Raw genomic sequence first — 20,939 nt, 5'->3', positions numbered from 1 at the left:
GATATGATGTAAAGATTTTACATTCACATGAAGAGGTTCAACTGATAAAACACAAAGACCTCAGGGAATCTTTAAAATCTATTACTCAAATTTCCCTTGTGGAAAAACGATGTCTTTTTTAATGTGCTGAACTGAAGACTGAGTGGCCGTCCTCTAGACATCTTCTAAAAGGTACAGTTATCATTGATCTAAGATAATTCAACACCAGGAAATTACACTGGGAGCATTCTCAGGCTGATTGAAATTACACATGGTCTGGGAGAGCTAAATAAAAGTAAGATTTCACAGTCGTTCATATCACATTCCGTTGTATTACAGGTAAAGTCAAAGGTTGTATTTTCTCACTTTATTTGTAACTGACATTCTTAACTAAATTTAGTAACTACTGCCTTTGAAAAAATAGCGTTACCTTCAGCAACTAGAGTCTAGATATATAACTGCTGTCCCTAAAGTCTGATCTTTCAGAGAATGCTTTTCCAGAATGATTTTATAAGATTTCCTTCTCTATAATAATCTACATAATGATCTATGTACGCTTATTCAGCAATTACCAGCTAGACCCTTGTTTATCAAGGCCAAGATTTTCATCTGGGTTAACAAGCAACAGGGGAGTTACCAAGGCCTATGGAACCAAGGGCAAGTTCCAGGACACTCAAGATGCAAATAATATCAGATTTTTTTTATTGTAAATGTGTAGATACAACTAAATTGTATCTACGCCAGGCTCACCCCACCATGATGGGCTGGAAGACAAATATACCAGTCGATTTTCACATCTCCCGCCCCATACTTGTGTCATTCAACAACCCAAGTTTTGTAGGGTGCCGGGTCACAGGGAAGGACTTGTTCCTCAGGTTTTATGGTCACCCGCCCAAGCCAGGATCCACTTAAATGTGGGGTCTCCTCCAGCAGCTCCACTTCCTCCAAGCCAAGTATGGCCTTGGGGACCTTTGCCCCATGCAGCCACCATTCTTCCCATCCCAGTGACACTAAGTCCTAAAAATCCCCCAAATCCCTTCATTCCCACGGGGGGAACCCTCACTACTCTCCTGGATAGCTTCTCCCTTCAACCCTCAAAGTGCTAAGCCTCCAATCCCCCACATAAAACCAAATCCCACCCCCACAACAAATCCATGTTAATCTTCTAAATGGGCTAAAAGCCTTCTAAAACAAATCCATGCTTATACCGCCTGGCCTGGTGCAGGGCCAGAGCATTCTGCTTCCACCCTGGAACACACAGGCTGTGGGCCAGAAGATGTGGGGTGCTGAGGAGACGGGTGAGACAGAGAGGGGCCCCCAGAGCAGAAGCAGAGATAGCCTAGCCCAGGGTGGGGAGGTAGGTTGGGGGAGACAGGTGAGAAAGAGGATGGCGAACCTGTCATTGCTTTACAGTGTAAGCCCACACTGAGGAAAATAAAGTTATTTCTCAATAAATTTTTACAATCCAGTCTCCTCTACATGATAGACATATGCCCCTAGGCAAGTTTCTTAACCTCAATTTCATCATCTGAAAAGGTGATGGTGTTTATTATGGTACATATGGTATATGGTTAGATAAGAATTTTGTGAGTTAGTAAGTATAAAGGGATTAAAACATCCCTGGAACATAGTAATCATTCAATAAAGCCTAGATGATAATAATATGAAGGAGTGTTATTAATATTTACTGCCAGGATAAATTCTCAATAAAATTGCCCCCTTAAAGTGGGTATACCACTGTATTCTGTTAGAATGGAATATCAAGCATTATTAAAGTTGAGACAAAGTCTCTAATACTTGGATAGAACAAATGAATCGCAAAGAATCCTTAAAAGGAAAGTTTATGCAGTGGAATTATTGTCAGAGAATGTTGTCTCAACGCCTCCTTTAGAAGAGTGGCTAGAGTTGGGAACTCATTCACCGGACAATGTGAGGGGCACGTGGGTCTGGAAGTCCTCTTATGCTGTTCTTCCCTCTGTGCCCCAAACGTGTCCTGTGTCTGAGCAGGAAGCTGATCTCCTGCTGGGAGATCCCCAACACAGTGCAGGCCTGGGAAGTATTTAATCCCTGCTGGGGGTGGCAGTAATACTAGTGATTTGAATGGGTTATCCACAGGGTAGTGAAATTAGAAATGATTCTATGAATTTTAAACATTCACATTATTTGTATCAAAATAAAACGGATTGCTATATTTTTAACTTTATTCACAGAAAGTTATGGATGGCAGGCTTTGTGCCAGGTCCTGAGGATACAGCGAAGGGGAAGAAGACCCAGTCACCAACTTCACTGAGCCTGAGGTCTGATGGGGACACGTGCTGGATGCTGTGGGGGCAACTACCCAGACACCCGACTTCATCTGGTGGCTCGGAAAAAGCTTCCCAGAGGAAATGAATTTTAAGACTAGAAATAAAAGCCACTTTGTGATGGACAGAAGAATTATAGGCAGTATCATGTTTAAAATACTTGGCTAAAGAACAACATATAAAAATTCTAATATGGCAAGAGCACAGGAAGTGAAGGGATAAATAACAAGACAGGCCAGAGACATGGGACGGGGCCAGCTATGCAGGGCCAACAGATAAGCAAGGAAACTAGTCCTTGTCCTAGAAAGTGACATGCGATCATGTTTCCATTTTCTCTGTTTAGACTACTCTGGCCACAGTGAGGACAACTGATTTCAGTGTAGCAAAATTAGATATAGGAAATTCAACAGAAAGTGACGAGAAAGAAAAAAAAAAACCCAGGCGACAAATGATGTTGGCGTAGATTAGAATGGAGACTGTGAGAAAGGAAAAAAGTGGATGGATTTCAGAGATATTTAGGAGGTGGTGGTAATAATAGTTTGTGGGGGTTAAGGAAGAAAGAGGAGCAAAGCTGACTCCCAGGTCTCTGGGTGGGAGGTGCTGATCCTTTACTAATAGAGAGAACACACTGGAAGACAAGCTGCCTTAAGCTAAAAATCATGAGCTCATCTGGGGAAATATAAAATTTAAGTTGAGTGTGATACATCCAAGTAGAAATATCAAGCAGACAAATGAATACTCAGAAGAAAACCCAGACAAGAAATATTTTGGAAGTTGGCAATATAAAAATAGCAGTGGAAGCCATGGAAACAGGTGACATTGCCTGGGAGGAGCATATAAAGAAGAGGGACAAGAGAGAAGCCTGAATGTCTAAAGGAAAAATAAAGAGAAGCCAGCGAAGCAGAACCAGTGCCGGGAGTTCTCACCATATCAGCCTAGATTACTGACAGAGACCAAAAAGAATCCCATTTTGCACCTATGTGAAGTTAACGACGGGGATTTTAGTCCAGGTCAGGGAAAGGTAGGCAAGATGCTTTACTGAGCAGGCGAGGGCATGTTTCAGGGGAGGGTAGGGTATGTGTGGATCCATCCACACACTGCCCCTCCCGGCCACCACACTCTGTCCTGCCCCCGGACTCTCAACTAGCTGTGCTGATAAAGGGGACCATGCTGGCTACCTCCTTCCACTGTGGCCACACTCAGCCTAGTTCTGTCTGCCTGAGGTACATCCTCTGGGTCCAACCGACCAATCAGGGGTGAGAAACCACCAGAAGTGAGAAAGGAAGTGCCTGCGGCCTACAGAAGAGGAGAGAGTGAAGACTGTATCTCTTCCTCAGGGCTTTTCACTAACTACGTATCAGACTACCAATTATCAGATTATCATAATCTACTCTTAACAATATCCCTGGGTTATTGGCATGTAGAATACAGTTTGAGACATACTAATCTATGGTAAGGATCAGCAAATTTTGTAAAGAGCTAGAATAAATACAGGGGTCCGGCACAAGTAAGGCCTGCTTGGGTGTGGTTGGTAGGATAATAATATGGATGTAATAATTTCTTGTTTTAATTTGAACATTTCACCTAAAATGTCATATGGTGTGCTTGAGTATGATATTGTTATGTTACAGAATTACATGCTTATGATTTTGTAATAAAGGATTTTGCAATTAAAAAAAAGGTCATTAAGTTTGGTGGACCATGTGGTCTCTGTGACAACTACTCAAATTTGCCCTTGACACAGATGATCTGTAAACAACTGAGGCGGCTGTGTTCCAACAAAAGTTTATTCATGGACATTGAAATCTGAATTTTTCAGATTTCAGTAATCTTTACAGTTCACCAAAAATAATAATTGTATTGGAGGAGGATCCTAGAATTTGTATGTAAGAGTATTAGATGATTCCATAAAAACCTAGGGAGTGAAGGAAACATATACTTTTTAAATGAGATCCTGTGCAAAGACTGTGTTTGTTCTGTAACTAAATAAAGAAAAATTCTCATTTGCAAAGACAATTGCCTTTCTGTGCTGTGGTGCCTCCGACACTGACAAAGTCTTTTAGGCATTTAAATGAAATGTTTCCTTCTTAGGATTAATTTTGTGAGATTTTCCTTCTGTTTGTTTGCTTGTGAGTTTACCATTATTTCTCTTACTTAAAGCTTTACAAATGAAAAAGAGTTATATGAATTGCTTGATTTACTGTAAAGTAGGTCTCTTCTCCCAGATGAAATACAGGTTTCTAAATCTAACCCGTTCTTTATTAAGAGAAATAACATGCCAAATTTTTCTCTCACCAAAATGAATATTTTTCTCAACATTTGAATCACTCTACCTTAAAACAGATTTCTTTTTTTTTTTTTCATTTTTAAGCCATCCGTGTTCTTGGCATCTCACATCACATCACCCCACTCAGTGCGCTCTTGTCTGCTTGCCTTGAATCATCTTGCCAAGAAAATTAAAAAGTGGAAAACTGAAACTTTTTATTTCATTTTTAAAGTCATTCTATATTAAGATCAAATAAAATTCCCTCCACTGGCCAAAGTCGGTCTCTTTCAAATACTGTTTCATCCTCTGTTTTCCAAAGTCCTACCGTGCATGTATCTAAGTCATGCAGAAAGTCGTAACATTTTCAAAACATTTATTTTATGTAATTAATACAAGGTGTTATAAGTTAAGAAACTATTAAAAATTGAAAATTACTCAAAGCAAAAGCTAGTCAAAATCTGTAATCACATCCTCCATTTTTCATGACCCCCATTTTTAAAAGCAATTGTTTTAACTATTTAGTAGTGAAATATTAAAATGTTAAACTTGAGCCCTGGCTGGTGTAGCTCAGTGGATTGAGCGCGGGCCTGCAAACCAAACAACCACAATTCGATTCCCAGTCAGGGCACATGCCTGGATTGCAGGCCAGTTCCCAGCAGGGGACACATGAGAGGCAAACATACATTGATGTTTCTCTCCCTCTCTCCTTTCCTTCCCCTCTAAAGATAAATAAAATAAAATCTTTTTTAAAAAAGAGAAATGTTTCAAAAAATGTTAAACTTGGGAATATGAACTTCAGAAGATTTTGTTCTTCACTCAACTCTGAAGAAGGAGAGATCTTCAGTTTCTTGTCAGGGACCCAGAGACCTAATGAGCCTTCTCCCAGAAAGGATGAGGAATTGCTGCTGTTTTTTGGAACGAGAGACAAAAGGAAACTCGGAAATGGGAGAGACTGACTAGAGAGGAACCCTGTCTCTCTTCCCCTGAGGTGTAGAAAGCCACATAAGGATGTGACTCCCACTTAAAAGCAAGAAAAACCTGGACAATTAATAAAATCTTTATTCACCAGAGTCCATCGGAGAGATGAGGCAGCAAGACAAGAAGGTGAACTTAATTTCAGGCCCCTCTGAAAGAGGCCAAGTGCATGAACTGCTTCCTTCACCCTCCACAATGCACGGCATTAAGAGGCAACCACCTTAAAAGAGAGTAAGTGGAAAACATGAAAGTGAAGTTCTTAAAGGCCAAGTGTGGGTTAGAGTGAAGTTCAGACCCTAGTTGCTCCCAACATAAGGAAGTCTGTACCCCCTCAAATTCTTCCCACTTCAGCACCCTCCCACCACCACCAGCCCTCAGATGGAAGGCACGCAAAGCCCCACCCACTTTCCCTTCTTGAAGGCAGATCCTTCTGGAAATGGGAGCCCAGTACTGTGGGTCCTGGGAAAGGGGCAGGAACTGAGAAGCCAATACCATTTGCTGAGGTAAAGAAAATCTTCCCTCCCTCATTGCCCGAGACGCAGGCCAAGGTAAACCATGAGAGCAGTCAGGAATCTCCACCCCCATTTCCACCACCCACCATGCCATGGGTGTAGCAAGGGCTACCAATCTCCCACTGTGGTTCGGGCACAGAGGGCACTAGGCTCAAGCCAAGGTCCACCGCTGCTGAGGGAGGAAAAAGCACTAACTGCTGTCACTGGGGGTCCAGGCTTCAGTGTTGACACAAAACAGAGGTCAGCTACCAACGGAACGAGAGGATACTCCCTTCTACCCCAATTCTCCACAGATACTAGGCAGTATTTAGCTGCCATATGGAGGACAGGAATGTTTTTGAAAAGCCCCACTCTTGAGATCCAAGTACCTGAATCTGGCTAAATTAGGCTGAACCAAGAGAACTGAGAGCCCCACCCTGCCCTCATCTTTAACCTCCCACCAAATAGGCGACAGCAGGAGTGCACAGTGGGGAAGGATAAGAAGAGCACGGAGAGAGCCTTTTGTGGCACAGGATTCGTGGTTGCTTAAAGCTGAGTGCACACTGGGAACACTGAGAAAGATGCCCCGGCACCCGCAAGTTCACACGAACTACAAGGCAGCAGCAGTCCACCACGTGAGAGGCTGGACGACTAGGATACATTAATGGCAGCTGACAGCAAGAAGACCTAAAATCGGCTTAAAAGAAAGCGTTGATAAATTGGCTCAGTGCCCCGTCATGAAGCTGGGAAGAAGAGGTAAGCCCATCTTCAGGCATAAATCCTGTTCTTTTGTACAAAAATGTCCTGTTTTCAATAATAAATGATGAGACACACAATAGCAAAAAATGGATATTCTAATATTGATGGATATATTCTATACATGTCAGGTAGGTTAAGTTGTTTGATGGTGCATTTCTTCCAAATCCTTATTGATTTTCTATCCAGTAGTTCTACTAACTGAGCTGTCAATTTTGCCTTTCAACTCCATCTTGTGTGTTCATGTATTTTGAGACTCGGTTGTTAGATGTATAATAATTTACAAATGTTATATCTTCCTGATGCAGTGGCCATTGGTTATTAAAATTACTCTATTTTTACAGTAATATTGTTTGTTATAACATTTATTTTGTCTAAAATTAACATAGCCACTCTAGCTCTCTATGGCTAGTGCTGGCAAGGTATATCTTTTTCATGCCTTTACTTTCAACAAATTTTGTCTTTTTTTTTTTAAAGATTTTATTTACTTATATTTAGACAGAGAGGAAGGGAGGGAGAAAGAGAGGGAGAGAAATGTCAATGTGTGGTTGCCTTTCATATGTCCCCTACTGGGGACCTGGCCCACAAGCTAGGCATGTGCCCTGACTGGGAATCGAACCAGCGACCCTTTGGTTCTCAGCCCATGCTCAATCCACTGAGCTACACCAGCCAGGGCTGATTTTGTGTCTTTAAACTAATGTTCATCTCTTATAGACAGCACATAGTAGGGGCTTGTTTTTATCCACTCTGATGATCCCTGCCTATTAGTATAATTATTAATGTAGTTGGACTTACATCTGCCATTTTACAATTTGTTTTCTATACAGCTCATATTCTATTTATTCTGCTCCTTTTTACTTCCTTACTTTGTGTTAAATATACATTTTCTAAAATACTATTTTCATTCCTCTGTTGATTATAAGCTTTTCTTAGTTCTTTTAATTAGATGTTTATCTAGGAGTTACTATGCATCATTAACTCATCACAATCGACTTCATGATAACACTGACTTAATTTTGATAAAATACAGCAAATTTGATGCAATATAGCTCCATTTCCTCCCTCATTTTTTAAGCAGTTATCATATATACTAAATCTACATGGATTGTAAAGTGAATAAAATGTTAGCATTTGTTGTTTAAACAACAGTATGTTTTTCAAGACGTTAGAAGGAGATAAGAGAAAAAACCATCTATATAGTGTCTTTTATAGTGACTCATACCTTTCTCATTTCTTGAGCTCTTCATTTCTCCTGGTGGGTCCAAATTACTGCCTATTTTCATTTTCTTTTATCCTGAAGGATTTCCATTAGTATTTATTGTGTGTGGTGGGCATACACTCCATTTTTGTTAATCTGGGACTGTCCTCATTTCACTCTCATTTTTTGAAGAACAGTTTTGTTGACTATAGAATTATTAAATGACACTTACTTTTTTCCTCCCTGCATTTTTACTTGTAATCCCACAGCCTTCTGGACCCCATCACATGTTGTTGTCAGTCACCATCCACATTGTTGTCTCTCTGTAAACGAGGAGTCATCTTTCTCTTGCCGCTTTCAAGACTTGCTCTTCCTGTTCAGCACTTATACTATGATGTGACTAGTTTTGTTTCTCTTGGTGTTTTTTCTTCTTGAAGTTTATTGAGCTTTTGAATCTGCAGAATATGGGTTTTCATCAAATTTGGGGAAGTTTTGGACCACCGTTCCCTCAAATACGTTCTGTCCCTTTCTCTCTGTGACTCCCAGTACCTCTTGCCACTTTCTCATACACGTGAGGCTCAGTTCTCCAATCTCATTTCTTCCCTCTGTTCTTTCAATTGGATAATTTCTGTCTTCACAATCAGTTATTCTTTTCCCCACCATCTCAAATATGCTGTTGAGCCCCTCTACTAAATTTTTAATTTGGTTATTTAACTTGTCAGTGCTAGATTGCCTTTTGTTTTCATATTTTTATGATATTTATTTCTCTACTGAGATTACTTCTTCTCTGTCATTGCTAGTTTTAAAAAAATTAAATATAATGTCCTTTAATTTTAAACATATTTATAAAAGCTGCTTTAAGGTCCTTAGACTCAAGTAGAGTTAGTTTCTATGAACTGCTTTTTTCCTAAGTATTGATTAGACTTTCCTATTTCTTACTATATCTCACAATTTTTGGTTGAAAATTGGGCATTTTAGGTAATGTATTGTAACAACTCTTAATTCTGTTTCATTTGTCCTGAAAAGTTTTCTTTTTTCTTTGTAACTTGTCTGGACTTAAATGATAAAATCTGCCTCCCCATTGTATGTAGGCACTGATGTCTCTGGACAGATTTTTTTTAACTTTTATTTTTATTTTTTTACCCTGGCTTCTTAGTGGTTTCCCCTGTGTCTGTATAGCTTAAGGATCAGTCAATACTTTGAAGAGAAGTTGGATGAAAAAGATCTCAAACCCATAAATCTTGCACATTTTGCTGATTGATAAGTGTGTAGTCTGGGAATGTATTCAAACTTTCTTCTTTTTCTTTTCTTTTTTTTTAGTTCACCATATTTTTTTTATCGTTGTTCAAGTATGGCTGTCTCCATTTTCCTGCTGCCAACTCCCCCAACCCACCCACCCCCACCTTTGTATTCAAATTTTCAATCAGTGAGATCATCTTTGGGGATTTATTTTCCCCTCAACTCTCTCAAGCCTCCCCCATAAATCTGCACAGTTTTCTATTCAGTCTGGGATGTTTGAAAATCTGATCTCATTTCTAGGATCTCCACATTAGGTTTCCAGCTGGCCTAAAACTCACCCCAACAAGAACTGAAACCTCAGATTAGTAAACAGATGATATTTCCTTTTCCTAACCAAGTTCATTGCTTTTAGCTGAATAAGCCTTAGGTTTTCACCCCACATCTTGCCCCAAATCACATCCACCCGCTCTGGCAGCAAAGCTCTGGTCTTCCCATTCAGCCCCACATTCTTTGCTGATTCAGCTGGTGGGGTAGATAGGTAGGGGAGGGTGCCTGATTTAGCAAAAATAGTAATAATAATAATATAGAATATCCAGTTAAATTTTAAATTCAAATAAACAATGAGTGATTTTTAGTATAAGTATCTCCCATGCTGTATTTTGGACATACTTATACTAAAATACTGTTTTTATTTATCTGAAATTCAAACTTAACTGGGTGTCCCCAGGGGTATGAGAAGAGGCTCAGACAAGAAAGCCACATAAGCTTGCTGTTCTTACCTGAAATACTTTTCATTTTCAAAGATAAATTATTCTTACTTTGTTTTCTGCCTTTGGTCAATTTCTAGTACCTTTAAATGGTTGTTTTTGACAATTTTACCTAATTTTTTACTTGCTCTTGCAGGGAGATATTACCACCATCTTCATCCTGCCATAAATGGAAGATGGCCCTCCTTAATTTACAAACATTAATTTTTTTTTAATTTACTTGGTCTCTTCATTATAGGACCCAAGTTTAAGGATAAAATTCTCAGATCTATCAAGAATGGTCCACAGAGAAAGCTCCAAAGAAAAAGTTAGATGTGGAGAATGTCAGGTTTCCTGTGTAGTCAATTCTACCTCCCCACAGTCAGATGACCCTTCTAGGACCTCTGCTCATGGTAAAAATCACAACTCTGCGGTAGTGAGTTCTCTACCTTGGTGGAGGGTCTTGGGAAGGCAGGAGCTCAGACACAGAGCAGTACTAGACACTAAAGTAAGAGATGGGTCAGCCCCAAGAAGTTTCAGTCCATGTGCAAGAAGTGGGGAGAACAATGACTTGGACTTGAGCTTCGTTGCAGTCATTGTCCTGTACCACTGAACAACCAAACAAATGATTCATGAGCACCTGCAGGATCAAGGGATTTAAGATTCATGTGTAGGTGTGACTCCCCTAAACCTCCCTGGTTCCTCAAGTAGGTGCGTCTGAATGTTAGTGTCCTCTGCAACATGCGTGAACAGAGGGATCCCCTCCTGGGATGCAGAGGAGCCAATAAGTGCAGATTCTCCGCCATTTGCCCCATTTTAGAGCTGGAGTTTGCACTGGAAATAGGCAGGAGTTTGCACTGGAAACAGACACATCAGCATTCGTATCCAAATTACTACCATGTGTCAAGTGTGCTAATAACCAGGTTCAGGTTCAAAATGTAGCACTGCATGATAGAAACATAATACAGCTATCAGCACTGGCATCACACTTTATAAAACATAGCCACTGCCATATTTTATTTCTTGCTGTCCCGTTAGGCTGCCAGATATTTCCAAACGACAGGCCTGGTAATGGCCTACCACAGAGGAAGACATTTTTTTAGGTCACAATCAGGCTTTACCACTCATCACTTATGCAGTTTGTGTTTCCTTGCCCACAAAAAGAAATGCAAAGCACAACACAGGGTTTGAAGGCTTTGAAAAGGTTTTCTTAAAATTAAGCAACAGTTTTATTTTTTAACATTTCCCTATTTTGCCTCTACATGCTTCCAATTCTCTCCATATCACCCAGAGCACAACACCCTTTTAAAATGCCAGATCTGTTCACTTTGCTCTCTTACCACAGGGATCAGATCTCTTAGAGCCTTAGCACCATACTTAGCATAGCAACAGCAATAAGTAACAATATCTAATATTCAGTGAACCCTTACCATGTGCCAAGCACTACTCTAAATACTTTATATGCACAAACACATTTCATTCTTAAAGCAAGCAATGAAAAACAGCATGGACTCTATTACCTCATTTTACAGAGTAGGAAGAGATGGTGACAGAGCTGATAAATGTCAAAGCTGGAATTCAAGCCAGGTAGTCTAGATCTGGAGGCCACCATCCAACCATGATGTCCTGCTTCTAGTTCTGAATGAATGAAGGGGCATGAAGAATTACTTTATTAGACCAACAGATGACATTCACCTGACTATTGCATTCCTCAGAACTAAGACAGTACTGTATTTTACACAGGTGTATTTTTAAATAAGATACTTCACTTAAACACCCCCAGTGGAGAGAAGGTTTAATTTATTCTCCTGAGTAATTGTCAGAAGATTAAAAATAGATGCACTAACTTGAAATGAAGCTCCAGAGAACAATAAAATTTAAATGAAAATAAATAACATTTAGTTTTTTACTAAATTTCATACAGGCTTGCTGGTTAACATCCTCCTAGCACACTGTTTCAGTTATACCTCCTCATTTCCTGCATTTCAGATAACAAACCACCACTGTTGGGAACCACTCTGCCTGGTTTCAGGACTTGTAACTGCCCCCCATGAATAAGGCTGAGTAAGCAACCTCTGGACTGTGAGCCACTAAGGAGACAAAGCTTATCTCCCTGGCAGGAGTGCTGCTTCTGCTTCATCCATCTCTGCCCCCAACACTTGGTCGGTTAGTCAGAGATGGGTACAGCCCCTCAGAGGGGAGGCAACCTAAGCCAGACACAATCACTTGGGAGGCCCTCAAGGAAGGACTTGGGGGGATACAGCAAAGAGGGAATGATGGACCCTCACTCCCCAGCTATTCTGACATAGCCTGAGTCCCCATTTCCATCTGAGAGAAGCGCTTCCTGGCTCTAATCCACCTAAGCCTAAAAACCTATGACTGGGAAGGCAGTGCATCCCTTTGCCAGCTAGAGCGGGTTCCGGAGTGATCAGGCATTAGAAAGAATTTATAAAGTCCTGTGAAGTCTGCTTTGATGAGAATGCTTTCATTCATATGATAAGGGTCTGCGCAGGAAATGAGTATGTCTCCCAAAGTTTTTGCAACCCTCTTACCTGACAGACACTGACTCAGATTAAGCCCTCAGATTTCTTTGAAATGTTATCTACTGTTTGATTATTGCCACTCTGTATTCCTGCGTGTTTAACCTAATAAAAGCTGTTGAAGAAAAGGTTCTTGGTCCTTCTCCTGTGAGAGGTTGGCCACCTCTCCTCCCCAAGCAGATCATGTCTTGGTAGTTTCACTTTCGTCCATGGCAGAGGGGGGGACTTGCTGGCAAAGTTGATCCCACAACTGTAATGGCACTAATTTGTTTTTTGTATCTGGGCTTCAATTCTCAATCTACATACTAATAATGTATGTACTTTTCAATACAAATACCTTTGTATACATCATCTCAGTCTTCAAAACAATGCTATGAGATAGGCATTATACTTCTCATTTTTGGATGCATCAAATGACAAATAGGGAGTTTAAGTAACTTTTTTAAGGTCACACAGCTGGTAAGGGGCGGAATACAGGCTCATCCCTCAATCCAAACTACAGGTTTAGTCCCTTTCCTATTTTCCCAAAGCCGGGCACAAAAAAAGAGGAACAACTTTAACTATCATATAAACTTTCATCCCTAGTGGGCCACACTAACAAAAACTGAGAAATAATATTTATGGTTAAGTTAGAACCTTGTCTCTGAAGAGCTCAAATACTTTATGCCCCATCTATCTTGCCCAATTCCTCTATAGCTCATAAAAGCAAAGGCCAGAATGTGGGCAATATCCCTCAGTCCTACAGCCAACAACCCAACCAGCCCCTCAGCTCTTTGATTTCCCTGAAGCCCCAGAGTTACAGAACTTGGACTGCACTTTATTTGCTTTCAAATCACAGAACAAAAAATTTAAAGTTGAAAATAACTTCCTTGTTTCTAAGGCTCTGGAAGAACTTAGATTATGTTTAGGAGTCTCTTTATGCTTCTAAAAGAACAAAGTGGATGAAAGATCACAAATGAGTAAGCACATGAAGTGATCAATCTAGGTCTTCTACTTACTAATTGAGTAGCTTTGGGCACATTTCTGGACCTCCTCTAGTCCTCAGGTTCTTCATCTATTATAAAACGTAGAAGGCGTCTATGTCAGGTGCCTGCAAATGAGGGCCTGCAAGTCAAATCCTGTGCAATGCCTGTTTTGCAACTCATGTTGATTGGAATACAGTTCCATCCATTCATCACTCATTGTCTACAGCTCCTTGTACCACAAAGGCAGAGTTGAGTAGCTATGACAGAAACCATCTGACATGCAAAGTCTCAAATATACTTCCTAGCTGTCCCCGTACAGAACAAGTTTGGCAACACTTGGGCAAGTTCATGCTTCAGCCTTCTTGTCCTGGCTGAAAATCTCTGAGAATGATAGATATAAAAAATACTTTTGAATTCTCTAAGAGCACTAAAAAAAAACAGAAAACAAAGACAGAGTATTCTTGGGCATATAAATTTCTGAGGACTCCCTGAAAGACAGAAGGCAAATGAGATTAGAAAAACTGGGCAAGGCCTGGCCCACAGTGCATATAAGAAAGGAACCGCTGTGGAAGGTGGGAGTGACTCCAGGGACAGCCCAGCTCAGAGAAGCAAGACAGAGAGCAGAAGGGTCCCTGGGAAGATGCAGTGTGGCTGGCTGGGAGCCCGCAGCAGGAGCAACCAGGTGGCCTGCCTCACCAGCCTCTCCATGGCCTGTCTCAGGAGCAAAGTCTTACCTCAGATAAGAGCAATGAGTTGGGGCCCATGAGCCAGGGCATCAGAACAGTGCCCCTTGTATATTCTACCCATTGGTATAGACCGCATTCACTGGAGATAGGATGACACAATTGCAAAGGAGTGAAAAAGGTATCTTAAGAACTGAGTACAATGGGATAATGCCTGACATCAGCACCATGTGCTGCCTCAGGTAGAAGTATGACCTAAAATCCAAGGGAACAGTGCTACTAAAGCAAAAAGATCAAGACTTCAGAATAATATAAACTATATAAAGAATTCTTAGAGATAAATAAAAAAGACAATGAATCTTAGAAAACATAGCTTAAGGATATGAACAACCATAGCAATTCACAAAAGAGGAAACACAAACAAATATAAATACATTAAAAGTTTCTAAGTCCAGTACTCAGCAAGATTCAAACTCAAATAAAAATGACCCACTATCTCTGTCCTCCCTCCACATTAGATTGATAAAACTCAGAGAATGACAATGACTGCTGTTGAGGCAGAAGAAATAAGTATTCTTATACCCTATTAGTAGAAGTGTAATTTAGATCAGCCTATTTAATATTACATATACATATTTCCTTTATTCTAGCAATTCTGCTTCTCAGTATCTACTGGAGAAAAATATTATCACATGCAGAAAGTTGCACAAACAAAAATATTCAGGCAATACTGTTTAAATAAGGAAAAATTAAAGCATCATAAATTCCCAACAGTAACAAATCCTTAATACATTCTGACATATGCCAACAAAGAAATATTCTGCATTCTATGGGGCACTACTTCCAATACAAAGAACTTGAGCTCCTGAAAGACAGTGACTCTTTTTAACCTTGTTCTCTTGCCCTTGTAACAATGTCTGTCATCTAGAGGCAGTGAAAATTTATTGAAAGAATCAAATCTATATGAATATGCCAGCCTTGTACCTTGGGCGGCTGATATATGGACTGCATCAACATACACTCTCCTGATCTCCAGCGCCATGTTAGGTTCAGCCAATGAGAATCTCCCTCCAAGATGAAAGAAAGTATGTAAGTCAGACTGGGTGGCTTACACAACAGACATTGATTTCTAACAGATCTGGAGTCTGGAAAATCCAAGATCAAAATGTGGCAGGGTTTGACTTCCAATGAGGGCTCTTCCTGGTCAGCTTCTGACTCTGTGCTCACACAGTGAGCCTGTTCTCAGTGCATGTATGGGAAGGGAGACTGGGCAAGTACTCTTACGTCTCCTTTAATGAGGGATCTGATCTCAGCACGGGGCCCCAGCCTCACCACCTCATCTAACCCTAATTCTCTTCTAAGGTCCCATCTCCAAATCTCATTATGTTGGGGGTTAGGGCTTCAACATATGAATTTGGGGGATGCTCAAACATTTAATCCATAATAGGGAAGTTTTTTAGTCCCCTGGCTTCCTCCTTATGGTTTCAGTACAAACTGACTGTCTCTCTCCTAACTCAGTCATGCCAAGAAGCCCATTCTTCCTATTCTCTTTCTCTTCTTGCCCCTCACTCCTTTCTCCTTCCCCACTACCCCCCTTACCCCGAGCAGACTGGAGAGATAAACAGGAAAATGGGATCAAGGAAAAGTTTTAATCTCTCTATATTATTAGAATTTTTAACAATGAGTATATATAGTTAATTAAAATATCTTGAAAGAAAACATTACAAAGAAAATAAAATATTTATACTATATTTTAAATGACAAATGTGAATAGTATTTCTTTTAAATATGTACATCAAAATATTAGCAGCAGTTATCATTAGACAGTTATATAATGTTTGTTTTCTCCTTGCTGTCTTCAAAGTTTTCTGAACTAAAAAGTACATAACTTTTATAATTATGAAAAGATTTACATCATGAATTAGACAAATTAAATTAAATAAATAAAGATGATTAGATTAGATGACACCTAAAGTTGCTTCCACCTCTAACCTATGAACTCTCTGATATTTCACTTAAAATAAACATAAATTATCAAAATAGCAGAAAGCTGCAAGAAAAATGGAGGTTCACCCAAGTGTTGAAAGGTCTGAGGAGAATAAATAATAAAAACACATAAGTGTTTATGTGAACCTGACAAGAGGAAATATAGAATGGATCCATCTACAAACGTCAAAGATGCTCGGCTGACTTCAAGTGCTGGGGCCGAGGGGCATCACCACATGGAGAGAGCACACGGATCAGCCCGTCCTCTCCAGCAGAGTCAGGAGGGAAAGAGGAGCTGAGAGGGTGTCCAAGGCCTAAGTCTGGCTTGTGCCTGGCTCAAAAGCAAATTGGCTTATCCTCCTAAGCCAAAACCACGAGCCAAAGCAAATGAGCGATGACAGCAATTGGCAAAAAAAAAAGAACTTCAACTGAGGGAGAGTCCAAAAGACCATAAGAAAAATATTTGACTTAATGGAAAAAGTAATTGGAGGACCACAGCTGTGTTCTGGGGACAAAGACACACCATAGCACACTAAAAAGAGATGATGGCTGTCTTCCCACGCAAAACAGAATAAGCAGAACAGGTGGCAGCAGTCCATTGAACCTGATGTAGGCCCTTGGCTGTGCAAATCAGAAAAAAAAAATGGGCCAGTGGTAATTAATCCAAGAAGACTATGCTTGCATGAAAATAACAGAAGCAGAATTACCAGGCAGTGTAAGAATAAACCACAAAGGAGCTTGATTTTACTCATTTCTATTCTGTGCTGTTGTCTTCTGGTTTAAATTCTTGGCTTGCTATCCCCTAATTGTGTGACTCTGGGGCAAGTTCCTTAACCTCTAATTCTTCAGATCACAAATACAGGTCTTGTACATGGTAGAACCTCAATAAATATTAACAGCCTTCCTGTGACTCTCATTTTTCCTTCTCCCTCTCACATTTATAGATTTATGCAGATACTAAATATATTTTAGTGCTGCTTCCAACCCACTGAAATAAATTGTTATAGGAAGTAATCTGTTTACAAAGAAGATTCATGAATCTGAATGCTAAAGAGAAATTCCCTTCCCAAGTATATAAAAATAACTCATATTTATTAGCAAATGACCTACTAATACACAAAACTGAAAGGGTATTTAAATGTACACTATGAATCTTTAACAATGCAGACCTATCTTAAAAACCTACAGAGGGACATGGAACAATTTTTATAGAAAACGGAAGCAGGAATGGCAGTAAGAGGAGTCAGAGAATGAAAACTTATTAAGAGTTATAATACCACAATCTGCCACTGTATGTCATTCCAATTCTAACTCCATCTGGTAAATGTCTGAGGTTGGTTTCCCCAGAGGCAGACCCTGAGATGCAGATTTGTGTGGAACTGATTTGCTAGGAAGTTTTCTTAGGAACAAACAGCAGAGGGAGGGGAAAGGAGACAGGACAGGGAAGGAAGCACGCAAGGGTGAGACTTTGAGCCAAGTCTTTGACAACGGAGCTTTAGGTCAATCCCATAGGAAACCTCTGGAGACAGAGTAACCCACTGTCCCATCAGGAACAAGGAAGACTGAGTATTTATTGCTTCGAATTTGTCTATCGCAGGTTATGGCTTTGTGCTGGATGAAGTGACTAAATTGCCAGCGTTCCTGCTCTCTCTGCACTATGGCAAAGCCGTAGTCAGCAGCCCGAGGGCCCCTCCTGAGAGAAAGCACAGGGTGACAGCGCACAGGTAAATGGGACTGACACCGAAGAGGCTTGGGCAGAGCACTGGCAGTGCACACGCAGGTATTTGTACATTTACTGACTCGGCCCTTACTCCTGTCCTGGCATCCATCCCCAGGACCTCTCCTGCTAATTCACTTCAAAAGAAACAGAACATATACATTTCTCTATAGCTTAGATTTTGTTTTCATACATGAATACACGTTAATCACTATACTCTTATAAACAGTCAGTTATATAATAGAAACTAATTTTAACTCTGGCATTTAGAAGAAATTCCACATTGTTCTCTTTACAATCAGTCACATTTGCAAGTCCTCAGAAAAGATACTATTCATGTGTTGTTTGGAACTGTTCTTCCTCTTCCATCACTTGAAAAATAAGATGTATCGGGCTATTTTTTAATGTTAGAACTTTTTTATAATAAAAATATGTATCAAGTCATGATGCAGCATCACACTCAGATGGAAGGATCTCCACAAAGCAGTGCTTGCTGTGGGTGCAAAGCTGTCCACATGCATCCTACCCTCCCCCGTGCGTGGCTCCTGTTCCCACTAGCCAGCTTTAAAATTGTGATCTGCCATGGGGAAGAAAAGTCCTCCACTCAAAGTCATCTGCTGCCAATTACAGTGTAGAATCAATAGATTCTTGAAATGAAATAGGTCTCAGGAAGTTCAGGCTACTTCCTTCCATGATTCACCTTTAACTCTCTAAGGTCTTTGCAACGCTGCAGTCTTCTGACTGTTCCTGCACAGAGAGTACCTGTCCAAGGATGGCTTCGCTGGATCCCACAGCACTATGCCTGCTTCCACGTGTACCTATATCCTCCAGTCAGTGGTGTGGCATATCGGGTCAGCTATTCAAATTACACAGTCTACTTTGTTACAATGCAGGGAACTCTCAGATATAAACTACAACTGGGCAGATGTGCCATTCCTTGATGGCTCACTCTTACTTCACTTCAGTACGAGAATGGTTTCAAACACTCTGCCCCTTGGCAAAGGAAGCTGGATCTTTTTCAGATGGGTCTCCTGTGAGGCTGCAAATATATTTGCCCCAAGAGCACCTAGTGCTGAAATTCTATCATTCTTTTTATATCCTTGCAACATCTCCCAAATGCCACTTTTTTTTTTACAACTTAGTACATCTCATCGTTTGGGAGTCACCTACCTACCCCTGCCCTTCATTCTTTCTCAGAATAACAACACCAGATCTTTATAAATGTTGACTCTGGACCCAATCCAAATGGAGATTCTTAGTTGATAAAAATGTATAAAATATAGCACTTAGATTATAGAAAAGGAAGAAGATGAGAATTAAATGTCTCAGTGGGCCAGAAATATTGACTACAAAGTGAAAAAAATAGTCCAAGAAAAACATGCAAAAGGAAAAAGATTGAAAAGAACACAAAGCAAATGGGCAACTGAAAATCAGGAAACAATTCTACAAAGTAGTACTATTGAAGGTCACTTGCTCAGGAACTGATAAAAGACACTGCGTAGAGGCCGGGGAAATTCTCGTATGACTAGAGTGACAATAGAGAGAATGAAGGTCAACGTTTGGCTCTAAACTCCACTAGCATTTCTCTGTATTTGCATTTTCCCAGCTATAAAATATGCATAAGAATTCCTAGGACATAATCCCTTTGTCATTCTGTTGTAAGAATTTTAAATATGGAAAGTGATTTGAACTTGTTGAGGAAAATGTAATTTCAAAGTTGCATAATCATAATTGCCTGCAAGCAAGCAACCCATACACAGATGCTTTCAAAAATAAGTTTATATATTGAGCCACATATCTAGTGTGCTGTGTTGAAAAGCCTTTTTTTTCTTTTCTATTACTGTCATATAATTAGATGTATTATATTAACTAGATGTAGTATCTTATCATTATGTGTCATTATATGTAATAAATTAATGTTTAAAGAGGTCAAAGTAACACGAAGATGAAATAAAAGATCAAGGTAAATTTTACTCCTTAGCACCTATCAAGTCATTGGACAGCTATCTGTGGATTGCTCACTGCTGTCTATTCCAACACACCATGAGGATTATGAAGGCAAAAACCAGACTCCGTGCCACAGACAGTGTTGGGAACACACATTCTACACACAGGTAGCAGCGCTTCGGGGAATGTTGCTGGAAATGCCCTTTCTTAGCTCACAGGCCCCTCTCAAATACTCAGCCCTCCACTGTCAGCTTTCGGAATCCCACTTCATTACTCAGCCTGCCTTATTCACTCAGATTCCCAGAGGCTATACTTCTACAAAGCACACAGGGCATAGACCACACCAAGGACTGGATTCCATTATCATTAGTAAGTCTAAGGGTAAGTCTGAGAGAATGGTGAATCTACATAGTACCTTCCACAAATTGTTCAGAAAATTGATTTGATTGGTAATTTTATCAAAGTAATACAAACATGTAGTTGAAGAAGCAAATATACTAAGAAGACTCATAACGAGAAACACTTAACTTCCCTCACTCCTCCCAAATGTCCACTTAACTTCCCCGGATCAAATACTTTCTACTGCTTAAAATGTTTCTCGTGGAATTTGCCTTTCATGTTTCTAAATAATATGCTAATTCTGCCATTTACTCAGTTAAAATGTTTTGTTATTATCATGTCTGTCAAATGCTTACCAGTGTCATTTTTAAGTGTTCAAACATATCAAATAATCTGAGTTTAAAAGACATCTCTCTACTAGAAGAGAGTTAGACGTTTATAGAGGTACTCCCAAATAGTAATATATAGGCATTTTTTTAATCAAAGAAAGTAACTTCCATCTCCCTGTGTAATTCTGCTTCGCCCTCCTTTAATCTTTCAAAGACACGACCCTTTTCCACTGCCCACCCCCGCACTCCCAGTCCATCTTGGCGTCTGTTTCCTGGATGACTCAAGTGACACCTCTGTCCAGCAGTTTCTTAATGATTTGGGATGAAGTGAGGCCCATGGTCATATGCCTCCTGCCTCACTTCTTTTTCTGTAAAGTATGTCTCTCCATCCTACGTGATGCTATGTAGGATCCCAAGTTGGTGAATCAAACATTCTGTAAGTCTGTGGATAGTGCTTCCAACTGAGGCCTTGAAGGTGAA

This window comes from Artibeus jamaicensis, unplaced genomic scaffold, assembly GCF_021234435.1.
Source record: "Artibeus jamaicensis isolate MK-2021 breed Jamaican fruit bat unplaced genomic scaffold, CSHL_Jam_final contig_402, whole genome shotgun sequence".
Taxonomy (NCBI): domain Eukaryota; kingdom Metazoa; phylum Chordata; class Mammalia; order Chiroptera; family Phyllostomidae; genus Artibeus; species Artibeus jamaicensis.
The sequence above is the reverse complement of the archived record's forward strand: the minus strand, read 5'-3'. Positions refer to the sequence as shown.